Genomic DNA, 19,414 nt, shown 5'->3' on the forward strand with positions numbered 1-19,414 from the left:
ATGTTCCTTTATTTTCAATAATTCTATCAATGGGGCGGTGACTTTCATCTGGGTAAGAGCCCGAGTCATATCAAATGTGTAATTATTAATCAACTCAGTATTAGTCTTAACTTTCTCTATCTTAGGCTGACTTGCCTTCTTCATTGTGGCAGTTCCATGTATATCACTAGTAGCTTTATCATCCATAGTTTTAGCTGTATCCTTTAATTTTTCATTCCCCTTTTGACTGTTTTGGGACAAGGTGGTATTACTTGCTGCTTTCTTCTAGGATACTTCTTTTATAAACATTGAGCCAGGTTCACCTTGATCCCCATCCTTCTTAGTACTTCTCAAATTGTAGTTGTGCTTGGATTTGGCTATGGTAGCTTTAGTGAGATTTCTTACTTCTTCGTCACTAGGCCTTCTGAGATGAACTTCTTCATCTTCAATTGTTACCACATTCAAAATGGGATTCCAATCAAGTGACAACTATCCTTGGTAAGACCTTTTACTATTCAGCACATCACATTCACTAAGTTCACTTTGTAATGACTCATCATCACTTTCTATGATAGTTTCAAACATATTTATGTCAGGCTCAGCCTCTTGTCTCATGGATTCTTCAAGGGCTTGAGCTACAACACATTGATGAGGAGAATGTGGTCCATCACAAGCCATGCACCAATGAGTATTCTCCATATTATGAACATTTCCTCCTTTTAAAGGATCTGGGGTAGCCTGGTTCTGATTATTTTTTGGCTTCTCATTTTGAGGCTTGCCGTCCTTCCAAGTAGTGTTGTAAGGCATGTCATGCAACCTAGGAGGCCTATCTTGCCAATTGTAATGAGGCTTATCATTTTTACTCACCTTGGCAGTAAGATCCTTCATAGCAGTCACTAATTTCTCTATTCTGTCTTCTTCTTTAGCAACTTTATTAGGTTGTTGTTTTGATTCTTGCCACAGACTACCATCAGTTCTTCTCCCCATTTTCCTAGATGCTTTCCTATTACTCTCCACATTAATGGAAATTCTAAATGCATCTCTCAGACTATATAGATTTTTATCCCTCAGAATATAGGCCATTTTAGAATCAAAGGCATTGTAATAAGTATGCAGGCACATATTGTCATCTAACCTCATTACTAGATATAGCCTATGCATTGCTTTATGAAATCTGGCATTAAAATCTGTGACAATTTCATTATCAAACTTTCTGATATTGTTGAACTCATTGAGCATGAAGCTCACATTTGTCTTGTCACCATACTGTTCTTGAAAGCAATTTTTAAAATCTTCCCAAGACCCAATGCTATTCACAGGGAGACCTCTATACCAGTCCCTTGCATCATCTACTAGAGACTGTACAAACAATTTCATTATGACATCTTCATCTACAATTTCATAGTCATTTATTAAGTCACCAAAAGATTTCAAGTGTTCTTCTGCACTAATTGCATTATTCCCAGCAAATTTGTGAAGTCTATCCCTCAATTCTGTAGGAACATGGTTACGGTATCCCGTGATTCCATAAAAAAAGAGCTACCTATAAAGTTCTAGATTAATAGGTCTTCTCTAGAATTGGTTAGCAGCAAGGTTATTTCCCATGTTCATTCTTACATTGGGGCTTCGAGTCAGAGAGATCTGGTTACCTTGGTTAGTAACAGGGTCTTGATTGGCTATGGCAGTGCTAATAGGCAAGGTTGGCTAAATTTTAACTGGAGGGAGTGAAGCTTGGTGAGGAATAGGTTTATTTAGGTCTACTGAGGGAAACATGATAGGAGGAGCCTTTAGATAGCTAATCTTTCTTTTAACTTCTTGATTGGCTGCTTCTAATTCAGCTTTCTCGAACTCCATTTGCAAATCTTCTTTCTCTTTCCTCATCCTTTCCATCTCTCTTTCATGTGCAAATAACATGTGAGAGATCTCCGTTGTAGTCTTAGATCCAAACCCACCTTCCATGCATTTCTACTTTCCTTTGTCAACATTATTTATAATAGGTTGTGGGTCACTAAGGACTTCCCTACTTGGCTGCACTATAACTTATATGTAGGTTTGGTCTTGGGAGCTAAAATTTCTCTGATCACTGGACCTTTGCCCTCACTCTTGGCCTTTTCTTGGGTAAATAGCTCAAGGTCAGCAATTTGTCTTAGAAGCCTGTCTCTCTCCATCAATTTTGCTTTTACCTCTCTCTTTATCTGCTTCCTTTTGTGTTCTTAAGGAAATTAAATGATGAACTCTTCTATTCAGGACTTCAATTTCATGGGATACCTTATCATCCTCAGGGAAGATTTCATTAGAGTCTGACATATTGACTTGGTCAATATCAATTAAACTGATGTTTCCATCAATTGTCCTAGGTACAGAATCTCTCTTAATGTTTGAACTACTTCTGTCTTTCCCATAAAAACTAGCATGGGAGATCCCCTAATTTGAAACTTGGACATTTTCAATATTCCCAAACAAATCGGAATGGAAACCTAAAATATCATGCTCAGATTCGCGGGAAGAAGAATTTGAATTTGCATAGACGGGTCTCTCAGATGACTTACCCGTATTGATGTTGTTCTGTACCCAAGGAGCATTATATGGATCATGTACAACTGATCTTTTCTGGCCTCTCTATGACTATTCAGGTAGTCCCTCTTGAAATCTCTCATGAGGATACTTCTTCATGAAAGACTTGTTGTTCCTTCCTTTCTGCATTATGCTTGTTTTCTTAAAAGAATTTCACTTATTTTAAAAGGACTGGTTATACTTGTCAGAGTCGCCACCCACAAAGACTGTGGGAAATAAGAAAACAAGCTTTTAAACAAAAAACTTGCCAATTTTTAAAGCAAAAATCACGAAGATTTTCAAAGAGACAGATAACACAAATAAGAGATCAGGCAATTTTCCACAACACAGATATCCGAACAACTTCTGAACTAATTCAGGCACCAATCTGCAACATAGATACACAACTATGACTCTCCCCAGCAGAGTCACCACTTTTTTTAGTCTCAAATTTTGATTTCCCTTTTATTTTTCCTGTAAGAAATAAATCAACTTTGTCTGCATATGAAAGATCAGGGAAATGGAACTCAAGAGTAACATATAACAAGGTTTAGAGACCTTCTACACTTTGAACTTGTCTAAAGTTCAGGTGGGTATACCTTCTGTGAATACTTTCACACTTTAAAATTGAGATCCACAGTAAACCAATGCTAAAAAACCCATGAACTTCATCACCTCAATGAAATTGAAACACTAAAGGAAAAACTTGTATTCATTTCAGTATTGATCTTAAAGAAAGATAGAAAGAAAACCTCAATCTAATACCAATGCCTTATCCGGGCTACAGAGTCACCTAAATCAAACAATAATTCTCAAAAAATGGAACACTCATATACATCTCATCATTTTTGCTTTTATGAATCCCATATATGCCTAACATATATATAGATCCTCTCCCATTCAACTAAAACAATTCATCAGATTCATAGAAACAAAGAATAGACTTGCTGACAGAAGTATTTCATGCACATTCAATCTCTCTCCTGAAGAGAAAAGCCTGAAATAACATCTACAAGATTGTCTTACAATCCATGTTCATTCAAACAACCCTAGATTATCCAAATGAAACCAGCAAACTAAAGAATGCATACCAGAAGACAAAGGAATTCTAGGCTTGAAACTTTGATCTGTATATTCATATTCATTCTTGAAAAATATTACATAACTCAGAGAAATCTCCTTAAAAATAGAAAAAAAGGTCCTAAATATATTTTGCTAGAGTTCCTTTACAAAATTCTTGTGATCATTTTTACACTAGTCCTCATATCCATTTATAACATTATGGATGCATACAAGCTTCAAAAATTCCTAGAAAATTTTGTTACTAACAGCGATACTATCGAAGAAACAGTTACAGGTCTTTTTCAATATCAACGGCCTCTTCCATTTGTTGTTCTGCTGCAACCTTTTCTATCTGTTATGGAGTATCTTCTTGTTGTCCGATATATTTGTTCTTGCACTCCTGAAACATGTCATCACTTGGCCAAGCAAAGCTAATAATCTTTTGTTTCATCCTTTCTAGCATTTTCCAAGTGACCCTTAACTGCCCAATTTCTGTTTCTATGAAACCATAATGTGATTTCACCTTTTCAATCTCTTCAACTGTTTGGACAAATAAGGATGTGTCATCAATGTTAATGATTTCATTAACCCTTTGGGACAATTTGTGGTCCAGCTCTTCTAGCCATACCTTCTCCTCTTTCAACTGAATGGGACCAACAAAACCCCCTGGAAACAAATCATATTTGTGATCTAAATATTCTTTTCTATATAATTGGGTTTTTCTTTTTACACCTACCATTTCCTCTGAGAATATATCCATTTCTTTTATAAACTCACTAGTGGACCTAAGATTGTCATTTGCCTCTACATTTGCATGGGATGAACACATGAGCTCTAACTCCTTACCTCTAGGCATCCACTTATTAACAATTGGCTCCAAAGTGGTTTCATCCTTTCTTAATTCAATCAAAACATCCAAGATCCTTTTCATAGAAATGTGTACAATAGAGGCCTTGACCGAATCAACAAACTTCAAAATTGTGTCTTTTACCTTTTCTTCATACTTGCTTGCAAACAAGGCTTGAGCTTGTATCAACTTTTACAACTCATGTTGGACAGTTTCAGCTGACTGGAAACCAGAAGGCATAAGAGAAGGGGGATATTCTATAATGGGATAGGTAGGTGGAGGTCTTGCTGGAGAGGAGGCTATCATGAGAGTAGAGGATTCACCTAGATGGTGCTGACCTGCCAACTTACTCCAAAGTCTAGCAATAATATTGTCTCTATTGGCTATTCCTTCTTTGGTCTCATTGTAAGCTTTAAAGATGGTTTCCAATTTTAATTGGAGATTAGCCTTCTCTTTTGCCTCCTTTTCTGCTACTGTCACACTAAACTTTATAGTTTCCAAGACCGTGCTTGTAGCTTCCACCAGTCCTGTATCTTGGACTCTTTTTACAATCATGCCTCCTAAGAGACTAGAATCTGATAATCCTTTCCTGCTTTTATTCTCATCTTTCTTCAGTGACCACATGACTAGAGCAGCATTATCCTTGCTGAAGGTCACTCCTTCCATGGGTTTGGTTTCCTTTCTCACTACTTCAAGAACTAGAGCATCAGCTATATCACATTCAGGGAGGATTACAACACCAGCCTTAGCCACCATCTCTCTTCCCTTCTCAGGAGTAATAGTGTTAAACTCTTCAATCATTTCTTGCTTTACCTCTTCTTCCACTTGAGTTACATCCCTATGAGGCTGTTCACTCTTCCTTTGCTCACATCTGGCTTTGAATTGTTCCATATTTTGCTTCCACACAAATTGCATGAAAGCCCCTATTGTAACAAAATTACTGTTAGCTAGGAACTCCTCATTGGCTTGCTTAAAAGTAAGGTCCAATTCTTTGCCCTTTAGCTCACCATCAGTCAAGTTCATTTTAGCACTAGGTGGCTCTTCTGGCATCCCCTCTTAGGTCTTTTCATATGTGTAGGCAATCTCCCCGAGACTCCCTAACTGTAACAATTGTTCGGCCACTGTCTTCTCATCTCCTATGTGGATAGGGGACTGAGATGGAGAATACAAAGGCTCATTGGTTTGCACTTCCTTTCCTACCCTTTTCCTTTTAGCGGAGTTTTGGATGTCAATGACATCCTCAATTGCTCTTTTCCCTTTTGAAGTGGAAGGCTCACCTATCACTGGCATCATCACAATGTACTTTTATTTCCTGTGCATTACATAATCACCAACTGGGATAGCCTTAGCAAAGGCAGGCTTAGCTAGGACCAATTTAACCTTGTCAGGATCATTTTTCATTATAGCCTCCCTTTTTTATTTCAAGGTTTGCATGAGGTCTTCAAAATAGAGAACCAAGAATTTGATTTTCTTCTCAAAGTGATTGAAACTAGAGAGAGGGTCATAACTGCTATCAAATTGATGAATGAAATCAAGAGCCCTCTTCTCTACAACCCACTTCTCTTTCCTCAGTTCTTGCTCATCCAAACTGAATTCATTTCTAATTAAATCTTCAAGGAACTGAAATTGGTGAGGCCTACCTTTACACACTGCCCTCTTTCTAAACATGCCGTTGAAAAAATCCTCAGGGTCTGCACATCTTGAAACTGCAATTGACAACCTATATGGCTTAAAGAATTTTTCGAAATATTTCCAGCCACCATTAGTGATTACAAAATGATGGGAAACACTAATGGTTGGGAAAATGGTCCCTTTACCCCTATTTGTCAGCTCTGCCTCTTGTACACCTCCAATCTGCCTCAAGGCTTCTGCAATCCCTATCTTCAATGGGACCTGATAGGGCAATACATAGGGAGCACCTCTGAAACCGTACACTCTGAAAATGGTAGAAATAGGGTACAAATACATATCTCCCCAATTGTGAACAATTTTTAAACCCTCAACAAACTCTTTTGGCTTGAGGAATTTCAAGAGAGCCTTAGGAATCCTAGGGTTTTCTGTGTACAAAAGAAATCTAATCTTCTATGCAAAGCATCTATCAAACTTTAAAAAGCTAGCATCCTCTCTATCCCAGGATAAAACAATGCTCAAAAGTTGAACAAGCATCTCTTCTTTATCTTTTACCTTAACCAAATCCATTTCCTTTGCAAAATAGTCAGCACCCTTGAACAAAAACATATGCATTAAAAGGGAATACCATTCAAACGGCTTGTCCACCTTACCATTTCTTATCCCTACTAATCTTGCATGAATTGCATCAGTAAGGTGTGGCGCATAATCAATTGTTATTGCCAGAGAGGGGTTTAGAATTTGTGCAATCATCAGCATGTAATGGGTTGGCATGTTTTTCTTAGCATCTTCTCCAAAGATTTGACACAGTGCCCAATACACACCTTTAGCTCTCAGAGTAAATAGGTTTAAGTAGAAAGGTTCCATTATACTGGGGCCTAGAGCTATTAACCCTCCTATCTTAACAAGGAACTCTTTCAGTGGGTCACTCCTAAGGTGATCCCTTTGTGCATTATAGACCTGGGCTAATGACTCAAAATCAATAGGTTCTAACAGGTTTGAATCTTCACTGAGCTTAAATATATTTTTGAATTCATCATCATTTATTTCAAGCAAGGCTGATCCCTTCACATTCCTGGTACATCTAGCTATAGGTTCATAATTTTGTGCAATCAGAGTCAACAAATCTACATCCATGAACACACCAGAAACAATAAGCTTCCCCACATCCAATTCCCATATGCTATTTAAAGGGGCAAGGAAATGCCTTTGACCAAAACCTACTTTGAACAATCCTAAACCTAACATCACTATTTCTGGATCCCTTAACCAATTACCTTTGTCATATAAGCCATCTGCAATTCTAAGACGAGGTTTCTTTGGTACTAATTCTTTTGCTTTAGCCCCAACATTGGTCGACATAGTTAACTGTTCCAAAATATCATCACAAATGTTCCTATCCTGGTAATTCACTTTTCCTGTCAACTCCCTTCTTGGTGCCATCTTGATAATGCAACTATATCAATTGAGACTTGCACAGACCTCTAATGAAACAATTCACACAACAATCACTAATTTCAAACCAGAATTAGCAAGAAAAAGCACAAAAAACCTGATATTCGCTTGAAGAAAACTCCTCTGCAGCAATTTCTCCGCAATAGACTTGTTGAAATGATGCCAACATTCAAGTTGATGTGGACTCTAATATGGCAATTTGGCATTGAATTTTAGAAAGTAATCCTACATGCTTCGACCATCACCTCAGAATTGAATTAATAAATTGAATTCAAAAAATGGGCTCCAACAGATCGTAAATTCTTTGAGTATTTCCTCTGTTTCGTTGTTTCGGTATTTCACAGGCCTTAAACCCTCTGCACCTTTCTTTCGCAAAACAATGACAACCGTTGGATCATGGAACTTGCGCTGCTTTTATTCCATTCGGTTTTCCTGTGTTAGTGACGAGACCTACTTTCTTTTTGCTACTTTGTGGGCCTTAAACCTTGTGCAATTTTCCTTCGCGAAGCAACGCTGGCCATTAGATCATGACCTACCTGCCGGGTCTTTATCTCCAACAATGACCATCAGTCTTACTAACTAACCGCGCATTACCTTGACAGCTAGCAGTTTTTGCCATTTCGCAGAGACTAAGCTGCAGGCATCTTTGAGCTGTGAAACAACACGAGCCATTAGATCAATCTCGAGATGTATACCTTTTAACATGCTCGAAACCTCAAGTGTGGGCCCTCTAATTTGTAGACCACTTGCTTTATCTCACCACCAGTTAACAAACACCACGTGGAAGTTGGTCATTCGCTCATGAAGTTCCATTGGGTTCCATTCTGAAACTGCCACGTGCTTTAATTTACTATTTCCCACATAATTGTCGGTTGAACCAAGGTGGGCCCTTAATTACCCTTCAGAGCCACGTGCACCTGACAGGTCACCCTTACACTCCACGGAACAAACCATCTGTCCTGCCATGTCATGCCCTCGTGTCTGCCACCTGTCTTTTGCTGTTTCGCGATCACTAATCTTTGTTTGACTCATGGCTGCGAAACCATGATAACCTACTGATCAAATCATACTTAATTGGCCTTTAACTTTATGACCTTCCCGTCCTATGGGCCCACCACCTTTTCGCTACTTTGTTATGGCTAAAACACTCGCATCTTTTGGCCGTGAATCAACATGAGCCGTTGATCTTTTCGAAACTGATCATCCTTTAACCAAAGAAGACGCTCGCCTCTAGGACCCGCCAAGTCTTTCACTATTTTGCAGAACTTATATCACGTGTATATCTGCCTATCGAAACAACATGAGCCGTTGGATTTAGAGCAAGATGCAATCCTTTTATCTGATGGTCAATCCATTTGGTTGGGCCCGCCAAACCTTTTCGCTATTTCACAGAACTTAACTTGCCAGCATCTCTGCCTAAGGAAACAACAACAACCGCAGGATTAACAATGAGTTGCATACTAATTAAGGAGCCTGACAAAAAATTATAACAAGACATAGCCGAAGGCGCATAGATTTAAAATATTAAGGGACTGCCTAGGGAAACAACTAATGGGGAGACACTTTTCACGATAAACCGACCCTTCTTTAAGTGGTAAAAGTAACTCGGAAATAGATCACAAGGGTTTTTTTTTTTGTAAACATAGGAAAGGGTTAAAACTCAAAAACCTTAAACCCTCTTTTGACCCAAGGCAATCAGAGGCAACAAGGCCAGACTAGACACATTTTGCAGACTTCTAGCCAATTATGGAACAAAAATATCCAATTTTAAACAGTGATAACAAAGCCAAGCCTGTTAAAGCTTTTACAAAAGTCTTGTTAAGAACTGATCCTGTTAGGAATCACCCAGTTAAGAGATTGACTATAAATGCCTTGTTAGAAGCAAATACCCTATAAGGAGTAACCTCAGTAGAGGATTTGAAAATCCAATCTAATAGATCACCTTGTTAGAGCTTACCTGGTTAGGGGATTTCAATTTTGTTGTAATTGTTAGAAAACAACAAGGATTTCAATTTTGTTGTAATTGTAATTGGCTGAAAATGATCTTTTATCTAAATACCGCTCCATCATTTCTAGTGAAGAGACTTTCTGGAGACAAAGATCCAGAGCCTTGTTCTTGAAGGAAGGAGATAAAAACACCCGCTTCTTCCACTTAACCACTCTTAAGCACAGGGCTACCAGCAAAATATCCAGACTAACCTATAATAAAGGCATCCTAACAGAGGATTACGACATCAGGAAGGAAGCTCTCAAGCATTTCAGTACCTTGTTGTGGGAAGTGGATAACCTGGATTATAGCAAGCAAAATACCCTTTTACAAGCTATTCCTTCTATCCTATCGGAAGCTGACAATCGCCTCTTATCCTGTATTCCTTCTAATCTAGAAATCAGAAAGGTGATGTTCTCCTTTCAGGGTGATAAATCCCCTGGTCTGGATGGCTTCCCCATGTTTTTCTTCCAAAACTTTTGGCACATTATGGAGGCTGACATATGCAATGGTGTTAAGGAATTCTTTGGCTCCAGAAGACTTCTTAAGGAACTGAAAGCCACCTTCATTGTCCTAATCCCAAAGAACCCCGAAGCTAATTCTCTTAACAAGTTTAGACCCATCAGTTTGTGTAACTCTGTCTACAAGATCCTTTCCAAGGTTTTGACTTCCAGATTGCTAGATGTTCTCCCAAGGATTATCTCTGTCCAATAGAATGGCTTTGTCCCCGGAAGATAGATTTTGGACTCTATTATCTCCGTTCATGAAAATATCCACTCCCCGAAAGTGGTGAATAACCAGGGATTCTTCCTTAAGTTAGACATGGCTAAATCTTTTGATAGAGTGAACTAGCAGTTTCTCCTTAGGATCATGAAATTGTTTGGTTTTGGTGACAAAGTTTTCCAACTTTTTTCTCAACTCATGGAAACTTCCTCCTCTGCTGTTATTGTTAATGGCTCCCCGTCTAGTTTCTTTTAAAGCTCCAGAGGTCTCAGACAGGGAGACCCCATCTCCCCTATCCTATTCACCATTCTTGCTGAATGCCTGGGTAGATTCATCCTTAAAAATGTGGAAGAAGGTAATCTTAAGGGTCTAAAACCTTCTTCATCCAATGCTGTCTGCTCCCATGAACAATTCATTGATGACTCTATCACCATGGGGAAAGCCACCATCTTGGAAGCCAAAAATATGAAGATTATTCTGAATACCTATGAATCTGCCTCTGATCAAAAAATCAACTGGGATAAAAGCTCTCTATTTTTCATCAACACCCCTACCCAAAGGCAATTAAGGATTGGTAGGATTCTTGGCTGCAACATATCTGAGTTTCCTTCTACCTATTTGGGGCTTCCTCTATGTCTCAAGCCTGAGGATCCCTTCTGGAACAAGTTAATAGACAGACTTAACTTGAAACTCACTGGCTGGAAAGGGGTTGTCCTTAGTCAAGTTGGTAAAGTCACTCTGCTCAAAGCCAATCTCCAAAATCTTCCTGTGTATGCTCTTAGCTTGTTCAAAATCCCCTCAAAGTTTGCAGAAGCTATTGAAAGAATCCAAAAAAAGTTCCTTTGGTTGGGTGTGGAAGTTAAAAACAGAATCCCCCTTATTGCCTGGAATAACATTTGCTCCCCTAAGGCCCCAGGTGGGCTAGGCTTAAGGAACATTGGTTCTATGAATAAAGCTTTATTATCCAAGCAAATATGGAGATTCAAAGGGGAGGAAAGAGAATGGAACTCTATTTGGAAAAACAAATATCTCTATATGCAACCTTCTGAGGAAGAATTCTTTGACAAATCTTTCTCTATTGATGGATCTGCCATTTGGAATGTCGTGCAATCTGCTAAAGGCTGGGCTACTGCTAGCAGAACCTGGAACCTTGGGGATGGGAGGAAAATAAGATTTTGGGAAGATATATGGATCCTGGATAAACGTCTGGAGGAAATTCCTATCCTCAAAGATTGGAAAGATAGTTTCAAATGCAGGTATGGTGAAATGGTTAGAGATTATTGGAGAAATGGGGATTGGATTGACTTTAGCCAACAGTGTTCGGATCTCAAGTTCCTTCAGATTGCTCTCTCTGCTAAAATCCCTAGAGACAACAAAGATGACATACTGATATGGGGGGAAACTCTGGATGGGAAATACTCTGTTTCCTCTGCTGTGGCTATTCACAATGTCTCGGTGGAAGATATTCCCATCTGGGCTAAAGTTTGGAATAAGAAATTAGTTCCTAAAGTCAACATCTTCTTTTGGATTTTCATCCAAAACAAGATATTAACCCTGGATAATCTTCATAAAAGAGGCATTATTTTTCCTAATAGGTGTCCTCTTTGTTGCAAGGAAGAAGAGACTGCTTGCCATATTCTCAATCAATGCTCTTTTAGCCAGGATATCTGGAAAATCATCCTTTCTAGGTGGAACCTGAGCTGGGTCTTCTCGAACACTCTTGGTGACACCTGGCTTCAATGGAATTGTCCTAACTCTAATCCTAAAATTATGGAGACCTGGAGACTTACTCTGAAGATTGTTATTTGGAATATATGGAAAGAGCGCAACAATAGGATTTTCAGAGATAAAAGGGCTATTCCTGAAGTGGTTGCAGATAAAATCTTTAGGAGTATTTTTGAATGCCTCTATTGTATTGATTAGGGACTTGCTACTAAAGATGATTTCAAAGACAGGTGGAACCTTTCTACTACTACTACTAGCAAGGAGAAAGGCAGAGAAGGTCTTGTTTGGTGTTTTCCCCTGCAGGGATGGATTAAGGCTAACTTCGATGGGGCTTCTAAAGGGAATCTGGGTAAAGCTGGATATGGGGGCATTGTTAGGAATTTTGCTGGAAGTTGTCTTAAGGCGGTGGCTAGTCCTCTAGGGAATCAAACTAGCCATTTTGCTGAAGCCTCTGCTACCTTGAATACCTTAATTATAGCCAAAAATCTTAATTATGATAAAATATAGCTTGAGGGGGACTCACTTAATATTATTAAGTACTTAAAGGGGGAATGAGAGCCTTCTTGGTCTATTGAGAATATCATCATGAAAGCTAGAGAGATCATCACCAATTTCAAAGAAATTATTATACAACATGCCTTTAGAGAGCAAAACAGTGTTGCTGACTATTTAGCGAATACTGGAGTTAACTCTAACTCTCAAATGATTTGGCACAAGGATGATCTCAATTTAAATATTAAAGAGATCCTCAGAAAGGACTGTTATACAGGAAGAAGGACAATTAAATCATGACAAGTAAAAAACATCATTTACGCCTTGCTGGAAAGGCCATCACCACCTGGCATTGCAGCAGATCTCCTACTATCTCCAATAAATCGCAGCATGCTTTGTGGGTTACTCAGTGTGAAAACTTGAGCAGCATCGAGAAAGAAGGTTTCAATTTGCAGAGAAATAGAGCAGATAGCCCGCAACCAAAAATGGGAGGAGACCTAAGACGTGAAGAACCTAACAACACATCGAATTGGAAAGCAATGCCAAAAGTCTAGGCAAAATTAGAGAAGGACTTTCTTACCAGCTTCATGGAAAAGCTTGAGGACTATGACAAAGGTAGGGTTAACTTAGCTGTTTCCAAGATTTCTAAAAACTGGTCTAATGGCTCTTTTAAACTTTATGGAGTTAAATTTAAGCTGGACGCTGGGCTTATTTCAACTATGACTGGAATGCCCCACACTGGGCTTAACTTCTTTTGAGACCTCAAGGTCTCCAACAATGTGGTTAACCTATTCCCACGGAAAGAGAAAGAGCGGGCTAAAATTGGCAAGGCTACCGGGGGCTACTACGAAGCTGTAAACATCAAGAAGTTGTCAAGCAAAGATCCTAGTTGGTAAACCCTAAGGAACCTAGTTGGTAAACCCTAAGGTTATCGCTATCAGTTAATGAAGGTGGAATGTCTACCGAGTGAAGTTTAGTATTCACCGAGTTGTTACCAAGTTGTAACCAAGCTATAATAGAATGCATTAAATGTTTACATGCGTTATTTAATGAAGGAAGCTGATGAGCTGGAACTGATCAATGATTGGTGAGTTGTGAATGAAGTTTGTTAACGAATCTAAGGCAATGAAAAGTCAGCATGATGATCTACAGCTCAGATTGAATCGCAATACCTTGGCACAAGTTCCAAGACTAATATGCAAGTTCCAAGGCAGGGTAAAACATTTTCAGATTGAAAGATGCATTGAACCTGGACAAGATTGAAGATCTGACGACTATGATTGATCATGGGAAATGTGATCAAGGAGATTAAGTGGTTACCTAATTGTTTATAAATAGGAAACTGTTGATAAACAATGTATGCGGGCAAGTGTATGCACAGGGATGCTACATAGTGATTACCGAGCACAGAAGCTTGGAGACCTGTTTGAATAACAGAGTATAGAAGCCCAACAAATAGACAAGATTAGTTCTATGTCTAGATTGTATTGAAAAAATAAGAATCTACTTTAGCATTTTAGATGTGAAGTTGTAGATAGATTTTATTACTGTTATTTTGTGAAAGTGATAGAAAATCTCTTAACCGAGTGGACTTAATAGTCTTATTTGTAAAACCCTCTAGCAAGGTGACATTCTGATTGAGTGTTTGAAATCCTTTAACAAGGTCACTTCTAACAAGGTGGAGATCCTAACAGATCTGAGGGAAATCCCTTAACCGGGTCACATCTAGCAATGTGTTTGTAATCTTTAACAGGATTTTCTTTTAACCGAGCATACTCTAGAAGAGTATATTTCTTAGTGGGTCCGAAATCCCACAGTGGTTTTTCGCTATTTGGGTTTCCATGTTAAATCTGGTGTTATGAAGTTTATGATGTTCATATGCTTTTGAGTTTGCATGTTTAACAGTTTTGGTTATATTACTGAAATATATGTTACCGAGGTTGAATCTGATGTTTTTATGGAAGATTAAGTTTGTATGATTCACCCCCCCCTCATCTTGTTGGCTATTGGATCTGTACTTATATTAAGTATCAGAACTATCAAAGTGCCCTCGGGTTGGAAACAGAGGACATTGTCAAGGAAAGCAATGGTATGGAGACGGACGAATCTAACAGTGAAGATAGCTAGAAAGAAGAGGATCTGGGCAACAAGGAAGAAAGTGGAGATTTTGAGCCTGGTCAAGATAGCCCTATTCTAAGTGATCACCCTGGTAAGGAAAATAGCCATCTGATGGAAGAAATGGCTCCCAAGGATAATGAGGAAACTAAAGTTAACTCTGAGAAGGAAATAAACAAAGACTCTGAGAAGAACCTGACTGAGGACAAGGATAGCAAGGACAAGGAAAGTGCTGGTGAGGGGCTTATCCTGGATAATCTCAAGAACCTCTCGGAGGCCACAATGGATTCGATAGATGGACCTAAGGAACCCTGAAAAACCTAGAAAAGAAAGGGATAAATTCGGATAAAAAGAGGGAGGATGAAAACAGAGAGCATATTAATTGGAAGCAAGAAATGGAGAACAAGGTAAAATCGTTGGAAGAGGGAAAAGAAGCGATGAAAAATCTGATGGGAGTTATCCCAAGTATCTTCTCTGTTGTCACCAAAAACTTGGAGGACATCACCAAGGTATTTGACCATATTCCTAAACCGGTTGTGGATCTTGACCTGGAGGAGGAGACCATCCAGACTAGAAGTGGTGATGCTACCCCGGTGGGCGGGACTGCGAAGAGAACTAGGGCCAGTATCAAGAAAGATGTGGTTGCTGCTACTAAGGATCCACCCAACTTCAAAGACAACATCAAAGAGCTGCAAGAAATTAGCAACACCCTAGCTAAAGCCCTGGAAAATATCTGATTCCTGGATGGCCTGCTGGCTTTGCTGGGCTTTTGTGGGTTTTCTTCAGTTTTCCGCTGGCTTTTTCTTTTTGGTTTTGTTCCTCTTTGTTTCTCATGGCTTTGTTGTTTAAGTCTTTCCTGTAAAGGGTTTTGGGGCCCCTTCAAAACCTACTTTTTCATTAATCAAAAAAAAAAAAAGAGTTTTCTTGATCTATCTGAATAGCACTACACTTGCTTGATCAGATCGTTTTAAGCTCCTATCTACCTTTACTCAAACTGCAGACTCATTATCCAGTTTGGAAGCCACACACTCAACTGATTTCTACCAACTCTTGCCAACTCTAAACAAAACAACTTCATCTACCTTAAATACAAATCAATTAGGTCGGTAACACAACAAAAACCTAATCCTCTCATCGAGATTACAAATAAGTTAGTACAAGTATGACCATTGGATTTCATAGCAATCTCTACACATCAATTAAGAAAACCTCAACCACTCCTTGATTACTGCTACATCAAGCTCAGTAACTCATCACGCACTTTGCATTAGATGCAATACATTTTTCTCATTCCCTAGACAAAGAAATGCCCCAAAACATTTTGAACTTGTCTTCATACAATGACCACACGTGTCACCATCATTACCGCTCAATATCAAATGATAAACCAACATAACCAATTCAACAACCTTAATCAGTTAGGGTTTAACAAAAACAACTGGTAGGGTTTACCAGTTACATTACATAGATAGGGTTTAACCTTTTACACCGGTTGCCGATTCAACTCACAAACTTACATACCAGTTTACAATGTCCTTCACAAAGCTCTTCCTACCAGTTACAAGATAGTATCAACAATATCAACAATATCATTACCAGATTATTGACATTAATGACAATATAACATATCATTAATGCAATCTTCATGCAAATTCCAACAAGCATATCTAGCCTCATTCTCTCTTTGGAGCCTAACCTTCTCAAACTCTACATGGATTTGATCTTGTCTTGCTTTGGCTCAAACTGGATCTTCATAATAAGGATTAGAGGGATTTCTATCCATCCTTGGGAAAGTGTAACTATAGAAGAGATTCTCTCTAGTAGGAGAGTTGTCACTACTAGTATCCTCTAGGTCTCTAGCAAAATAGTATCCTTCAGAAATATTTTTTCCTTTATCTACAGTTTGCAATTAAAGGAAATTTTCTACTCTACTTTAAGAGACTCGAGATCTTACATCTATCAATTTTTTTGCAAATAAAGTTTCAGTATTACCTCGTCTTTTAATAGTCCACCTTTTGTTTGTTGTTGCATTTTGTGAATGGCCTCCTTGTGTCCCTCGTCTAGCCTCAACTATGCTCGTTGTCTAATGCCCTTTGCCTTGCAATGTGTTTACTCCTCCGTGTAATAGTATTTGTAACCTTCTTGTTGCTCATGTGATCCTTTCAATCTATGAACTAGCTTCTTTCTTCTCAGAGTCACCACCCAAAATGGGAATACTTGTTTGTTTCTTTAGTAACTCTGGACCTTGGACAAGGACTACTAGGGATAAAATACCTTTGACAAAAAAATGACTTTTCTTTTCTCCAGCAGAGTCGCCAATCTGTTGGTTCCAAAATCAACAGATCCTAAATCCTAGAGAAATAGCCACTAACTCATAAATAGGCCTAGGATTAGATTTGGCCAACGAATAAGATTCAGCATGGAAGCTGCAATCTTCAACTCTTCAGTCTCTGCAAGACCTAGGTGGGTACCCCTATTGCAATGCTACACAATATTTTAGCTTCATATAAACAAACATTGTACTATATAGTAGATGCTTTCAATAAAAATATACCAAGGAAAGTAGGATTCTCTATCAATTCTCACTTGAACCTTAGCTTATATCACTCTTGCTTGCATTGAAAGATGGCTCTAATCTATTTCTAATCCTAATGCAAAAAAACTTAAAGCTAAAATATAAAAGGTGAAATAAGAATGTAAGAATGATCCTGAAACTTCAAAGAGTATGACCAGTGCCTGTTCAAAGGGAATATAGACTCAAATAGTAGGCCTAATGACAATTAGTTTCATATTATCAACATTAAGATTCAATACTAAACACACAAGACTTGCTTAAAGTTCTTAAAGTAAGAATGCATCCATAACTTCCTCAGACTTACTCACATTAATGTTGCAGTGTTCAAGACAAAATTTAATTCATTCACTTGGAATAAAACCCATCAAGAGACACACATTCCCTATTAGAGAAGATAAGCTAAAAATGCCATTAACACTTCAACTCATACAACATAACACAAGAGATAGGAGCAAGAAAATGAATGTTCTTTATTGATTTTCATAATAGGATTGATACATTCATGATAACTGCTTTTCTCACTAAACTTGTAAAATACTAATTGTCATTTTATTACCCTAAAGCTTCCCTAGTACATACTAATCAAAAAATTTGCATCCTTCTTACATGGCCCTGATTTCCCTTTTATAGGACAATGAAGCAAAAACAAGCTTCAGGCTAGTAAGGCACATGTCAAAAATCTATTGCCTACGAGCTAGAATATGCCCTAGCGAATATCTACATTGCATAATTCAAAATTCCTAGATATTAAATGCAGGCAAATGATCTGACATCTTTTGGAGACTAGATTACTAGGCTTGATGTTGACTGGTGCAAGGGCGTTCTTCTGCAACTTCTCTGTCAGGGTCAAATGTACTTGGTAATTGAATCTGACAGGTACTTTAAGGGTTGATGAGTGGAAAATGAGTGTTCTTATCACCCCATCCCAAGCAAGAAACCTGTCCAAAAAAGTAGGATGTGCAAAAATGGAAGTGACTCTGAGTAGTCCTCTTCTTCAAGTTTCTCTTCTTCTATAGTACAATACTTTTTGTGTAGAGCATCGATCTCATCCGTAGACCAGACAAAATTTCTCAAGCCTTGAAGCCTACTTATTGCCTCTTTTGTCCTATGTGTTGGTACTACTGCGGCTTGCAAGGTGAATTTATGATACATCATGTATACCTCCATTATCTTATCAATAATATTATGATATGAATCACCTTGGACAGGGTCTGAAACCAATGAATTCAAAAATGAGTTGATGGCATCTTTCAAACCCTGCTTCCACATCTCCAAATCTTTCATTTGCCCCTCTCCTATCAAAATAGTGGGAATGTCCCACTTTTGAAGTCATTGAAAAGAATCCATCTTACCAATCAATGTCTTCTTCTCCTCCTCAATGTAAGGAAGCTCCTTAATCAATAAATTGTAAATTTTCCAGGTCGCCCCCACAATTTGGGGTGCAGAAGCCACATTTTTTACTGCCAATAGGAAATCCTTTAGGATTTGACCTTTTGAAAGCCAAGTGATCCTAATAGGATGAAAGATTTGAATTATCTCATCCAATTGGCTAAGAAGATGAGACATTAAAGAATAAAAGGCATGCACCTCGCTTAATTTTTCAATGACTTTATTTGACACCTACAAGATTGTAGATTTCTTAATCTCAAAATAATTACTGCTGGCCTCATCCTTTTCTCTTTGGAGCTTCTCCTTTAATTTTTCAAAATCTTTAGGTTCAGGCCCTGTTGCAATCCCCCTCTCTCTCAGCCAACTCTTTTTTTAACCTTACATTTTTAGTGAATAATCTACTATGATCATGATTGAGGGCTATATGCTAGTTCCTCAAAATCTCATACCTTTTTGCCTCCTCCTTTGCTACCAAATTTGCAAAAGGCGTAGAATGGAAAGTGATTGTTGATGCTTCAATTAGATGATGTGTCAGCTAGAGTCTTGACCACTACATCTCTAACCTTTCTCTCTACCCCAAATAATACCATTGGCTTATTTGTTCTAGGGGTTTTTGACCAAATTGAGAAGGCTTTCACACTTGGATTTATTCCTAAGCCTTGCTCACCAAATTCTTGAGCATAAATGGTGTCTCTTTGCCTCATAACCTGGTCAAGTAGGAAAATATTTTCTAGGTCCCACCCAGGGACAAGAAAGATGTCAATTTTTGCTACAATTTCTCTTCCCTCTTGAGGGGTGCACCTGATACTTTCTCTATCAAAATTCATAAGTTCCTCTTCAGACAGGTCCTTCAAATTTTCCCTCATCCAAAATGATTTAAATT

This window comes from Cryptomeria japonica, chromosome 9 (genome assembly GCF_030272615.1).
Source record: "Cryptomeria japonica chromosome 9, Sugi_1.0, whole genome shotgun sequence".
In the NCBI taxonomy this organism is placed as follows: domain Eukaryota; kingdom Viridiplantae; phylum Streptophyta; class Pinopsida; order Cupressales; family Cupressaceae; genus Cryptomeria; species Cryptomeria japonica.